This window comes from Schistocerca nitens, chromosome 2 (assembly GCF_023898315.1).
Source record: "Schistocerca nitens isolate TAMUIC-IGC-003100 chromosome 2, iqSchNite1.1, whole genome shotgun sequence".
Taxonomy (NCBI): domain Eukaryota; kingdom Metazoa; phylum Arthropoda; class Insecta; order Orthoptera; family Acrididae; genus Schistocerca; species Schistocerca nitens.
In genome coordinates, this window is record NC_064615.1 from 22,885,478 (window position 1) to 22,899,141 (window position 13,664).

Below are 13,664 nucleotides of genomic sequence, written 5' to 3' on the forward strand. Positions count from 1 at the left end.
CGTTTCCTGGTGTTAACTTGAGGATAACTGGAAGTGTTTGTTAAAAATATTCTGAGACTATGAATAGAGCCACACTCCCATCACTTCAGCGTTTCCTCGCAAGTCTTTTAATGTTCTGTCCATGGCTTCGAGTGATTTTTTTTATTGCTATTGCGCATTTGTTCCCGCAGATAATTTCAGCTTGCCTTAGAAGTTCACCCCCTCCAGATGCTCTCGAGACTTTACATTCCGGGAATTGTTGTTCGGCCATATTCAGAGGTAGTTGTAGGGCGAAATGGGCAGTTCGTCCTCCTTCCGTAAGTGTGGCTGCAATGTCGGATGACGGCGGTGCAAGTGCGATGTGTTGTTCAGAACGTATTTCCGCCAGCAATATACACTCCTGGAAATTGAAATAAGAACACCGTGAATTCATTGTCCCAGGAAGGGGAAACTTTATTGACACATTCCTGGGGTCAGATACATCACATGATCACACTGACAGAACCACAGGCACATAGACACAGGCAACAGAGCATGCACAATGTCGGCACTAGTACAGTGTATATCCACCTTTCGCAGCAATGCAGGCTGCTATTGTCCCATGGAGACGATCGTAGAGATGCTGGATGTAGTTCTGTGGAACGGCTTGCCATGCCATTTCCACCTGGCGCCTCAGTTGGACCAGCGTTCGTGCTGGACGTGCAGACCGCGTGAGACGACGCTTCATCCAGTCCCAAACATGCTCAATGGGGGACAGATCCGGAGATATTGCTGGCCAGGGTAGTTGACTTACACCTTCTAGAGCACGTTTGGTGGCACGGGATACATGCGGACGTGCATTGTCCTGTTGGAACAGCAAGTTCCCTTGCCGGTCTAGGAATGGTAGAACGATGGGTTCGATGACGGTTTGGATGTACCGTGCACTATTCAGTGTCCCCTCGACGATCACCAGTGGTGTACGGCCAGTGTAGGAGATCGCTCCCCACACCATGATGCCGGGTGTTGGCCCTGTGTGCCTCGGTCGTATGCAGTCCTGATTGTGGCGCTCACCTGCACGGCGCCAAACACGCATACGACCATCATTGGCACCAAGGCAGAAGCGACTCTCATCGCTGAAGACGACACGTCTCCATTCGTCCCTCCATTCACGCCTGTCGCGACACCACTGGAGGCGGGCTGCACGATGTTGGGGCGTGAGCGGAAGACGGCCTAACGGTGTGCGGGACCGTAGCCCAGCTTCATGGAGACGGTTGCGAATGGTCCTCGCCGATACCCCAGGACCAACAGTGTCCCTAATTTGCTGGGAAGTGGCGGTGCGGTCCCCTACGGCACTGCGTAGGATCCTACGGTCTTGGCGTGCATCCGTGCGTCGCTGCGGTCCAGTCCCAGGTCGACGGGCACGTGCACTTTCCGCCGACCACTGGCGACAACATTGATGTACTGTGGAGACCTCACGCCCCACGTGTTGAGCAATTCGGCGGTACGTCCACCCGGCCTCCCGCATGCCCACTATACGCCCTCGCTCAAAGTCCGTCAACTGCACATACGGTTCACGTCCACGCTGTCGCGGCATGCTACCAGTGTTAAAGACTGCGATGGAGCTCCGTATGCCACGGCAAACTGGCTGACACTGACGGCGGCGGTGCACAAATGCTGCGCAGCTAGCGCCATTCGACGGCCAACACCGCGGTTCCTGGTGTGTCCGCTGTGCCGTGCGTGTGATCATTGCTTGTACAGCCCTCTCGCAGTGTCCGGAGCAAGTATGGTGGGTCTGACACACCGGTGTCAATGTGTTCTTTTTTCCATTTCCAGGAGTGTATTTATTAGAACCGTTTTACCGGTGCCTCTTGGAGCGTCCGAGTAAATATCTTCGATTTATATTCATTCACTGTATCACTTTGTATATTCACACTTCACTGCTGGTTTTTATTCACTCACTGCACTTCTTTTTCCGTTCCTCCCTACGTCACTGACGTCAGAACCCAAGACGGGTAACTCTACTAATGGATAGCCGCACCAGTGGTGGATTCCGAAACATACCAAAAAGTCTTCAAATGGTCCATAATGTTCCAGATCATTCCACAACATTCGGGAGTGTTTTGAATGTTCCACAATGATCAGGGATGTTCTGAGATGACCCCGAAAATTCCGAATCTTCCAGAATAATGAAAACTATTCGCAAACATTCCAGAACCTCCTGGATCATTGTGGAACATTCCGGAACATTGTGCAATCAATGCTCTCGAATACTCCCAAATGTTCTGAAATGTTCCAGAAATTTCTGAAGGGAGAAACTTCCCAGGCCTTATATCTTCTAAAGCACGCCCCTCTGGTAAAAAAGGGAACCTTCTTCGTGGATGGGGGATATAGGGCTACTACACGATGTAGCTCCCTTGATCGAACCGGGACTTGTTTCTGAGTTTTATCGGCATGCACATTGTACACTAACTTTTACAATAGACGTCCTCGGAATAGCTTGGAATGAGAGGAATACCGACGAGGCAACATTTTACGGAAGGAAATGGAAGCTAGTGCATCCTAGGAGGTTGTAAATCGTCAAAGATAAGGAAATTTATTTTTTTCCCTGTACTGAATTTCGATTCCCCCCAGAGGAGGGAGGGGGGGGGTGGCAATAGCTTAATATGCCGCTCTTCAGCGTACATAAGAGTTAAAAACATAATGAGAAGATAACCAACAATAAAAACAGGCATAAAACGGCGAATTTTTAAAACTGTAAAATGGAGGAAAGTTGTAGAAGTTAAAATAAAAACAAAAGGGTTAGTGATGCTAATTAAGACACACAGTAAGTACACAGCGACAATTAAAAAATACGGCGACAGTTTGGTTTCTGTTCGTAACGCTTATAAAAGGGGACGCACAACACTGTACACTCACTTCAACACTGCACTATAGAGTAGACACGAAGATGACACACCACAGCCTAAGGCAGATGGGAGGAAGGAAATTTATAACATTTATCTCACATTAAACATATATAAAACGTATCAAATGAGATCCAAATTTTCTCAGCTTTCCGATATTGTTTTTGGTTCTTCTGGTAGAGCATTTTACTTCACTCATAAATTACAGTTTTGTCAGTATAACGTTGTATTATGACTTTGTGCTATGTAAAAACTGTACGGTCCGATAACAAGTTCGGCGTCAACGTGAAGTAACCACTCACACACGGCAGGTGGCAGCAGTAGCAGTGAAGAGCGTCGCAAAGCCTGTCCGGAGACGCAGAAAACAGTGTAGTGGTTCTCGGTATGCTTGAACCGAGCGACTTATCTGACTGCAAAAGGGCATGATTATTGGCTTTCGACCTAGGGGTGGAAGCATTTCAGAAACTGCTAACTACTGGTCTGATTGAGGGCTCGTTTACATGCACATACTCGTCTGGTTTTCCCTTTTGTGTAGAAGTGCTTAGTTATTTTATACCCATCTTGGTTCGTGTTTTGCACAATATTGATTTATTTAGACAATGTAGTAGTCTTTTGCTTCCGCCAAGGAAATGGCCTCAATGGCAGAATGCCGCTGGGTTTTTCCAGATCACGTGCCACACCAACAGTTAAACTCGCATTCCTGCGGCCGTAGTATTCTCGCGCTAGTTTCCGCCAGTCACAAATCTGAAACATGTCGCCTGCTCAGCTAAGTGACTCAAACCTACCCCCATCTAGTAGCGAACACAACGACTCTCTGGCTGCCGGCTCGTGAATCTAGACTAGCACGAGCAGCACGCCCCCTTGGCTGTCGCGCCTCCTTTACCGCCGTAATAAGTCGCACGCGCAGGGCCGCGTCTGTTTTTTAAAGTTCAGGATTCGGGCCGTAACTGTCTATAACTCATACGGCTACGGCCGATTTCTCTTTCCAATCTTTGGCAAACTGGGGAAATTCTTCATTACCACTAAGCACGATGAAAAACAAATCCTTTCTTTCTTATTGTTACTGATTCCTCCATTTTTTCCGTGTATAGAGTATTTCAAACAAAAGCAATAAATAATTCTCCCCAAGATACGACAGACAATAAATAATAAAGGGAAATAAGTACAGGAACGCTGTTCATAAATTTCGCTGTCTCATTTCAGCAAACAGCCATTTCGTCGTACACATTACACCCGGAATCATTATACGAGACCTGCAGTTGGGCGTACTACCTCTTTCACAGAAGCAGAATAATTTTCACGAATTGTAGAAAATAGCTGGAGAAGTTCGTCAACGGCCTCTGGAAGAGCAACAACTCAGATTTGTTATATTTTAGTCTCAATGCCTGAGGTAGAAAATAGTTTCGTTGAATTAATATGTTGAGGGTGTTGTATGATGACCTGCTACGAAAGAAACCGTAAATATTGATACTAGTGATGCAATGATGATTAGTAAAAACCTTGACTTGAATAGTGAGTTCCAGAGACAGATCTAGAAATAAAGGGTTCAACTTGAGCCTGGTGGGCACCATTTAGCGATATTTATCAACCTTAACCTGTCCACCTTCCACTCCATCACATGAACTTACCAGTAGACTCAAAGCTGTGGTGAAGTGTAAGGGATAACCTGAGGTCTCTCATACGTGTGAACATAGCAGGACAATACACACTGATTGGCAATATGATGGGCTGTATCCTAGGTAAATTTTTTTAAAATAAGCTTTACATGATTTTAAATCGTCAACCATATTGAATTCTAGTAGGGGAAATTCTTCTCTGTCTTATTCTTTGGAAGCAGCCTCAGACTTGGGCTCCCTGTTTTGTATTACACAGAATTGTAAGCTACTCTCAGGAATGTGTCAATAAAGTTTCCCCTTCCTGGGACAATGAATTCACGGTGTTCTTATTTCAATTTCCAGGAGTGTATTTGAAAAAGTTCAACGAGGGCTGTTCGGGAAGTAGTGTTCGATCGGGCCCAAAGCTTTGCACAGATGTGTTGGGCAGTGTTCGTAGTATGCCCGCCAATCGCGTCACGTCGCTCTCTCTAGTTCTGACTCAGAAATTCTGAGCGCACAGTGGGCGCGTAAAGATACCTAGAAAATAGTGTCTCCCACCAAGTGTGTGCGCCTGCTGTGACATATCGCTTGATTGCATGCAGTCCACATCATATAACTGTCAAACAGTTTCTTCGTCATGAAAATTCTCGGCATCACACTGCAGGGGCAAGAAAGACGCTCCTGCGGAGTTTGCGATGGAGAGTCTTTTTGATCGCCCACCATAAAGCGCGGACGTGGCTCCCTCTGATTTTCATCTCGGCTCGCGTGAACGGCTCGTTGTGAGGACAACATTTTGGCACACACGACGAGGTGCAGACCAGCGTAGAGGATCGGCGGAAAGCACATTTGGGCATCTTATATGACGAGGGTTTTAAATTGTAAGACATTTCCAGGGGCAGATGTGGACTCTGACCACAATCTATTGGTTATGACCTGTAGATCAAAACTGAAGAAACTGCAAAAAGGTGGGAATATAAGGAGATGGGACCTGCATAAACTGACTAAACCAGAGGTTGTACAGAGTTTCAGGGAGAGCATAAGGGGAACAATTGACAGGAATGGGGGAAAGAAATACAGTAGAAGAAGAATGGGTAGCTTTGATGGATGAAGTAGCGAAGGCAGCAGAGGATCAAGTAGGTAAAAAGAGGAGGGCTAGTAGAAATCCTTGGGTGACAGAAGAAATACTGAATTTAATTGATGAAAGGAGAAAATATAAAAATGCAGTAAATGAAGCAGGCAAAAAGGAATACAAACGTCTCAAAAATGAGATCGACAGGAAGTGCAAAATAGCTAAGCAGGCATGGCTAAAGAGCAAATGTAAGGATGTGGAGGCTTATCTCACTAGGGGTAAGATAGATATTGCCTACAGGAAAATTAAAGAGACCTTCAGAGAAAAGAGAACCACTTGTATGAATATCAAAAGCTCAGATGGAAACCCAGTTCTAAGCAAAGAAGGGAAAGCAGAAAGGTGGAAGGAGTATATAGAGGTTCTATATAAGGGCGATGTACGTGAGGACAATATTATGGAAATGGAAGAGGATGTAGATGAAAATGAAATGGGAGATATAATACTGCGTGAAGAGTTTGACAGAGCACTGAAAGACCCGAGTCGAAACAAGGCCCCGGGAGTAGACAACATTCCATTAGAACTACTGACAGCCTTGGGAGAGCCAGTCATGACGAAACTGTACCATCTGGTGAGCAAGATGTATGAAACAGGCGAAATACCATCAGACCAAGAAGAATATAATAATTCCAATCCCAAAGAAAGCAGGTGTTGACAAATGTGAAAATTACCGAACTATCAGTTTCATAAGTCACAGCTGCAAAATACTAACGCGGATTCTTTACAGACGTATGGAAAAACCAGTAGAAGCCGACCTCGGGGAAGATCAGTTTGGATTCCGTAGAAATGTTGGAACACGTGAGGCAATACTGACCCTACGACTTATCTTAGAAGCTAGATTAAGGAAAGGCACACCTAAGTTTCTGGCATTTGTAGACTTAGAGAAAGCTTTTGACAATGTTGACTGGAATACGCTCTTTCAAATTCTCAAGGTGGCAGCGGTAAAATACAGGGAGCGAAAGGCTATTTACGATTTGTACAGAAACCAGATGGCAGTTATAAGACTCGAGAGGCATCAAAGGGAAGCAGTGGTTGGGAAGGGAGTGAGACGGGGTTGTAGTCTCTCCCCGATGTTATTCAATCTTTATATTGAGCAAGCAGTGAAGGAAACAAAAGAAAAATTCTGAGTAGGTATTAAAATCCACGGAGAAGAAATAAAAACTTTGAGGTTCGCCGATGACTGAGTAATTCTGTCAGAGACAGCAAAGGACTTGGAAGAGCAGTTGAATGGAATGGATAGTGTCTTGAAAGGAGGGTATAAGATGAACATCAACAAAAGCAAAACGAGGATAATGGAATGTGCTCGAATTAAGTCAGGTGATGCTGAGGGAATTAGATTAGGAAATGAGTCTCTTAAAGTAGTAAAGGAGTTTTGCTATTTGAGGAGCAAAATAACCGATGATGGTCGAAGTAGAGAGGATATAAAATGTAGACTGGCAATGGCAAGGAAAGCGTTTCTGAAGAAGAGAAATTTGTTAACATCGAGTATAGATTTAAGTGTCAGGAAGTCATTTCTGAAAGTATTTGTATGGAGTTTAGCCATGTATGGAAGTGAAACATGGACGATAAATAGTTTGGACAAGTAGAGAATAGAAGCTTTTGAAATGTAGTGCTACAGAAGAATGCTGAAGATTAGATGGGTAGATGACATAACTAATGAGGAAGTATTGAACAGGATTGGGGAGAAGAGAAGTTTGTGGCACAACTTGACTTGAAGAAGGGATCGGTTGGTAGGACATGTTTTGAGGCATCAAGGAATCACCAATTTAGTATTAGAGGGCAGCGTGGAGGGTAAAAATCGTTGAGGGAGACCAAGAGATGAATACACTAAGCAGATTCAGAAGGATGTAGGTTGCAGTAGCTACTGGGAGATGAAGAAGCTTGCACAGGATAGAGTAGCATGGAGAGCTGTATCAAACCAGACTCAGGACTGAAGACCACAACAACAACAACAACATATGACGAGGGTATTGAAAAATTGGTACAATACTGTGACAAATTTCTAACTTGGAGCGGTGACTACGTAGAGAAGTAACAGGAAAGTATAGCTAACTTTTGCAAATAAAATACTTTTGGTTTTGACAGTGATTTCAGTTTCGCGACCAGGATCTTACTTTCCGAACAGCCCTCGTACAATAAGTTCTCGATTTTCTAGGCACAGATAATCCAGCTTGCGGACTGCATGTAGGTAATTCAGCGATTTTAGAGAAGATTAAAAAGCATAGTATTATGTTATAAAATTAGAACGAATATTTTCATTTAGAGTTACGTTTCTCCTTAGGATGGTGATGTGGACACGTATCTGTATGTCCATAATAGTAAGTTTGCTGTCTATCTCTCTCTCTCTCTCTCTCTCTCTCTCTCTCTCTCTCTCTCTCTCTGTCTCTCTCTCTTTCTAGAGAGAGAGGGGACAGAGAGAGAGAGAGAGAGAGTGAGGGGGGGGGGGGGAAATCACCTCAGTACTGGAAGAGAGTGAAGTCAAGGTGATCGACGAACCCATTTCCATTGATCCATTAAAAGACGTTGATCTGTTATTATACTATGCAAGCCTATACCTACGTTCTGAGTCTCCAAACAATCAGAAGCGTCGAGTGTCATCAGGAAAAAAAAAGTGAAAAACAGAAACCGGAAACAGATTAGATTAGATTAGATTAGATTAATACTAGTTCCATGGATCATGAATACGATATTTCGTAACGATGTGGAACGAATCAAATTTTCCAATACATCACATAATTAAGTTAATTTAACAACATACTTAAGTTAATATAACAACTTTTTCATTTTTTGTGTTTTTTATTTATTTATTTATTTATTTATTTTGTATCTAAAAATTCCTCTATGGAGTAGAAGGAGTTGTCATTCAGAAATTCTTTTAATTTCTTCTTAAATACTTGTTGGTTATCTGTCAGATTTTTGATACTATTTGGTAAGTGACCAAAGACTTTAGTGCCAGTATAATTCACCCCTTTCTGTGCCAAAGTTAGATTTAATCTTGAATAGTGAAAATCATCCTTTCTCCTAGTATTGTAGTTATGCACACTGCTATTACTTTTGAATTGGGTTTGGTTGTTAATAACAAATTTCATAAGAGAGTATATATACTGAGAAGCTACTGTGAATATCCCTAGATCCTTAAATAAATGTCTGCAGGATGATCTTGGGTGGACTCCAGCTATTATTCTGATTACACGCTTTTGTGCAATAAATACTTTATTCCTCAGTGATGAATTACCCCAAAATATGATGCCATATGAAAGCAATGAGTGAAAATACGCGTAGTAAGCTAATTTACTAAGATGTTTATCACCAAAATTTGCAGTGACCCTTATTGCATAAGTAGCTGAACTCAAACGTTTCAGCAGATCATCAATGTGTTTCTTCCAATTTAATCTCTCATCAATGGACACACCTAAAAATTTGGAATATTCTGCCTTAGCTATATGCTTCTGATTAAGGTCTATATTTATTAATGGCGTCATACCATTCACTGTACAGAACTGTATGTACTGTGTCTTATCAAAATTCAGTGAGAGTCTGTTTACAAGGAACCACTTAGTAATTTTCTGAAAGACAGTATTGACAATTTCATCAGTTAATTCTTGTTTGTCAGGTGTGATTACTATACTTGTATCATCAGCAAAGAGAACTAACTTTGCCTCTTCATGAATATAGAATGGCAAGTCATTAATATATATTAAGAACAACAAAGGACCCAAGACTGACCCTTGTGGAACCCCATTCTTGATAGTTCCCCAGTTTGAGGAATGTGCTGATCTTTGCATATTATGAGAACTACTTATTTCAACTTTCTGCACTCTTCTGGTTAGGTACGAATTAAACCATTTGTGCACTGTCCCACTCATGCCACAATACTTGAGCTTGTCTAGCAGAATTTCATGATTTACACAATCAAAAGCCTTTGAGAGATCACAAAAAATCCCAATGGGTGGTGTTGGGTTATTCAGATCATTCAAAATTTGATTGGTAGAGCATATATAGCATTTTCTGTTGAAAAACCTTTCTGGAAACCATACTGACATTTTGTTAGTACTTCATTTCTACAGATATGTGAAGCTACTCTTGAATACATTACTTTCTCAAAAATTTTGGATAAAGTTGTTAGAAGGGAGCTTGGATTCGGAATATTAACTAAAAGCGAAACACATGAAATTCAGTGTAGTTTTCAAACGTAATTTTGTACGGAAGATGTCAGTTTACGACAAGAAAAGCGTGTAAAGGTCATTCAGAGATTGCATGTAGCATGTTTTGGAAATATAGTGAATTGGGGAAAGGCAAATATCTCGGGTTAGAGTCCGGGTCCGGCATACAGTTTACAGTTTTAACCCACCAGAAAGTTTCATATCAGCACACACTCCATTGGAGTGTGAAATAAACGTTCTGGACAGTAGATATTAGTTTACTTTAGAAGCATGGATATTTTCAATGCTACACTTTTCTTGGTTATCCATGCCATCTCGGTTTTGTATTAACCCGAATAATCGGGGACTGTACTTCCAAACCACGAAGAAAAGCAGATAATTTTTTTTTTATTTACTGCTGATTTCCATGTTCTTGAGATAGCCTTCCATAAAGTTATTTACAACAACCTGCATGGCAATATTCTTACGGTAGAATCAAAATAAAATCCGCCTTGCGTCTTTTTATGAAAGTAGGTAACATTGCACAAAGTTTAATGCTGTGTGAACGTTATTGCGATGTGGTGTTTTTCCGGTCTGTATGGATCATCTTCTGGCGCTGGACATACTGTCGCTTCAGCATTTTGCTTACTGATTGGTTATTCGCACCTCATGCCACTACAGCCAATCCTGATGTTTGTGTGTGGAATTCAGCATTAAGGGAACTGTGTTGAACAGATTATAGACTAGCAGCACACCTCAGTACAATTTATCCAGCAGCTGATTGTATACAGAGTGATTCCATGATGATGGGACAAACTTTCAGGGATGATGCAGAAGAATGAATGTATCAGTTTGAGGTGTAGTACCCTGGTCCGCAATCGAGCAAGTCGAAAGTTTAAAGCGAAACTCATTCTCATACCTCTGACAGTGAAATTCATATACTGATACCGTTGCCGCTATGATTGTAGGGTGCACAATTTTCAGTAGTAGTAATATGGAACACAATCAGAAGAACTGTTATTAAACGTGGGCTCTGAAACGCATATTTTAGGAGCTATGCACACTTGTTTGCCGTCGATACTGTGGAAACATTTCCTCTACTACTATAGAGCTAAACTAGATGAAAGTCTCTTTTACACTGGGCTATAAAATGCAGGCCTTACAAACTATGGGCACTTTTATCACTACAAGAGGTGTGTATCGAAGAAGAGCAAGTCCTCATAGCTCAAAATGAGTGCATTTTAGAGCCTATGTATATCAGACATACTACCTCCTTTGAAAGTCACGTATCCTACAATCACAGCGAAGACAGCACCTGTATATGTACTCCAACGTAAGAGGTATCAGAACGATTCCCGCTTATAATTTTCAACTTAGTCATTTCCGGAGCAGGGTCCTGTAACTCAGTTTGACACATTTCCTCTTCAGTGTCCCCCTGAAAGTTTGTAGCATCATGAAGGAATCACTCTGTATATCTTTCAGTAAATACACACATCAAAAAAAGTTTTGCAAGAGTTCCGGGGCATGTACAGAAAATTGGAATAGAGAAAAACATAAACATCATTTCCACCATTTTTATTGTTCATGAAAGCCATACATTGCATGTTCTACCACCATATAGCGAGATCTTCAGGGATGGTGGTCCAGATTGCTGTACACACCGGTACTTCTAATACCCAGTAGCACGCACTCTTGTATTGATGCATGCCTGTATTCGTCGGGGCATACTATCCACAAGTTCATCAAGGCCCTGTTGGGCCAGATTATCCCACTCTTCAGTAGCGATTCGGCGTAGATCCCTCAGAGTGGTTGGTGGGTCACGTCGCCCAAAAACAGCCCTTTCCAATCCATCTCAGGCATGATCGATAGGGCTCATGTCTGGAGAACAAGCTGGACACTCCAGTCGAGCGATGTCGTTATTTTGAAGGAAGTCATTCACAAGATGTGCACGATGGGGGCGCGAATTGCCGTTCATGAAGACGAATGCCTCGCCAATATGCTGCCGAAATGGTTGCACTATCTGTCGGAGGATGGCATTCAAATGTCGTACAGCAGTTACGGCATCTTCCATGACCACCAGCGGCGTACGTCGACCCCACATAATGCCACCCGAAAACAGCAGGGAACCTCCACCTTGCTGCACTAGCTGGAAAGTGTGTCTAAGGCGTTCTGCGTGAACGACTTGCCTCAAAACACGTCTCCGAAGATTGTCTGGCTGTAGGCATGTGCGACACTCATCGGTGAAGAGAATGTGATGCCATTCCTGAGCTGTCCATTCGGCATGTTGTTGGGACCATCTGTACCGAACTGCATGGTGTCGTGGTTGCAAAGATGGACCTCGCCATGGACATCAGGAGTGAAGTTGCGCGTCATGCAGCCTATGGCGCACAGTTTGAGTCGTAACACGACGTCCTGTGTCTACATGAAAAGCATTATTCAACATGGTGGCGTTGCTGCCAGTGTTCTTCCGATCCATAACCCGTAGGTAGCGGTCATCCACTGCAGTAGTAGCCCTTGTGCGGCCTGAGAAAGGCATGTCATCGAGCGTTCCTGTCTCTCTGTATCTCCTCCATGTCCGAACAACATCGCTTTGGTTCTCTCCGAGCCGCCAGGACACTTCCCTAGTTGAGAGACCTTCCTGGCCCAAAGTAACAATGCGGACGCGACCGAACCGCGGTATTGAACCGTTTAGGCATGGTTGAGCTACAGGCAACACGAGCCGTGTGCCTCCTTCTTGATGGAATGACTGGAACTGATGGCCTCTCGGACCCTTCCGTCTAATAGGCGCTGCTCATGAATGGTTGTTTACATCTTAGGACGGGTTTAGTGACATCTGCAGAACTATAGACCTGTATCTCTATAACTCGATCAGTTGTAGAATTTTGGAACAGGTATTATGTTGGAGTATAATGACTCTTCTGGAGACTAGAAATCTACTGTGTAGGAATCATCAGGGTTTTCGATAAAGACGATCATGTGAAACCCAGCTCGCGCTGTTCGTCCACGAGACTCAGAGGGCCATAGACTCGGGTTTCCAGGTAGATGCCGTGTTTCTTGACTTCCGCAAGGCGTTTGATACAGTTCCCCACAGTCGTTTAATGAACAAAGTAAGAGCATATGGATTACCAGACCATTGGTTTGATTGGATTGAAGAGTTCGTAGGTAACAGGAGGCAGCATGTCATTCTCAGTGGAGAGAAGTCTTCTGAAGTAAGAGTGATTTCAGGCGTGCCGCAGGGGAGTGTCGTAGGACCGCTGGTATTCACAATATATATAAATGACCCTTTGGATAACATCGTAAGTTCACTGAGGCTTTTTGCAGATGATGCTGTAATATATCGAGCGGTTGTAACAATGGAAAATTGTACTGAAATGCAGGACGATCTGCAACGAATTCATGCATGGTGCAGGGAATGGCAATTGAATCTCAATGAGGCCACGTGTAATGTGCTGTGAATACACAGTAAGAAAGATCCTTTATCACTTAGCTACAATATAGCAGGTCAGCAACTGGAAGCAATTAATTCCATAAATTATCTGGGAGTGATTTAAAATGGAATGATCATGTAAAATTAATCGACGGTAAAGCAGATGCCAGACTCATATTCATTGGAAGAATCCTAAGGAAATGCCGTCCGAAAACAAAGAAGTAGGTTACAGTACACTTGTTCGCCCATTGCTTCAATACTGCTCACCGGTGTGGCATCCGTACCAGATAGGGTTGATAGAAGAGATAGAGAAGATCCAACGGAGAGCAGCGCGCTTCGTTACAGGTTCATTTAGTAATCGCGAAAGCGTTACGGAGATGATAGATAAACTCCAGTGGAAGACTCTGCAAGAGAGACGCTCAGTAGCTCGGTACGGGCTTTTGATGAAGTTTCGAGAACATACTTTCACCGAGGAGTCAAGCAGTATATTGCTCCTTCCCACGTATATCTCAC

At 43.2% G+C, this 13,664-nt stretch overlaps 1 protein-coding gene across 1 annotated transcript in view; it reads left to right on the forward strand.

Annotated features, from left to right (window-relative positions):
• Positions 1-13,664, forward strand: part of LOC126234226 (brain-specific angiogenesis inhibitor 1-associated protein 2-like) — a 639,899-nt gene that overhangs the window by 607,148 nt on the left and 19,087 nt on the right. The window lies entirely within an intron of this gene.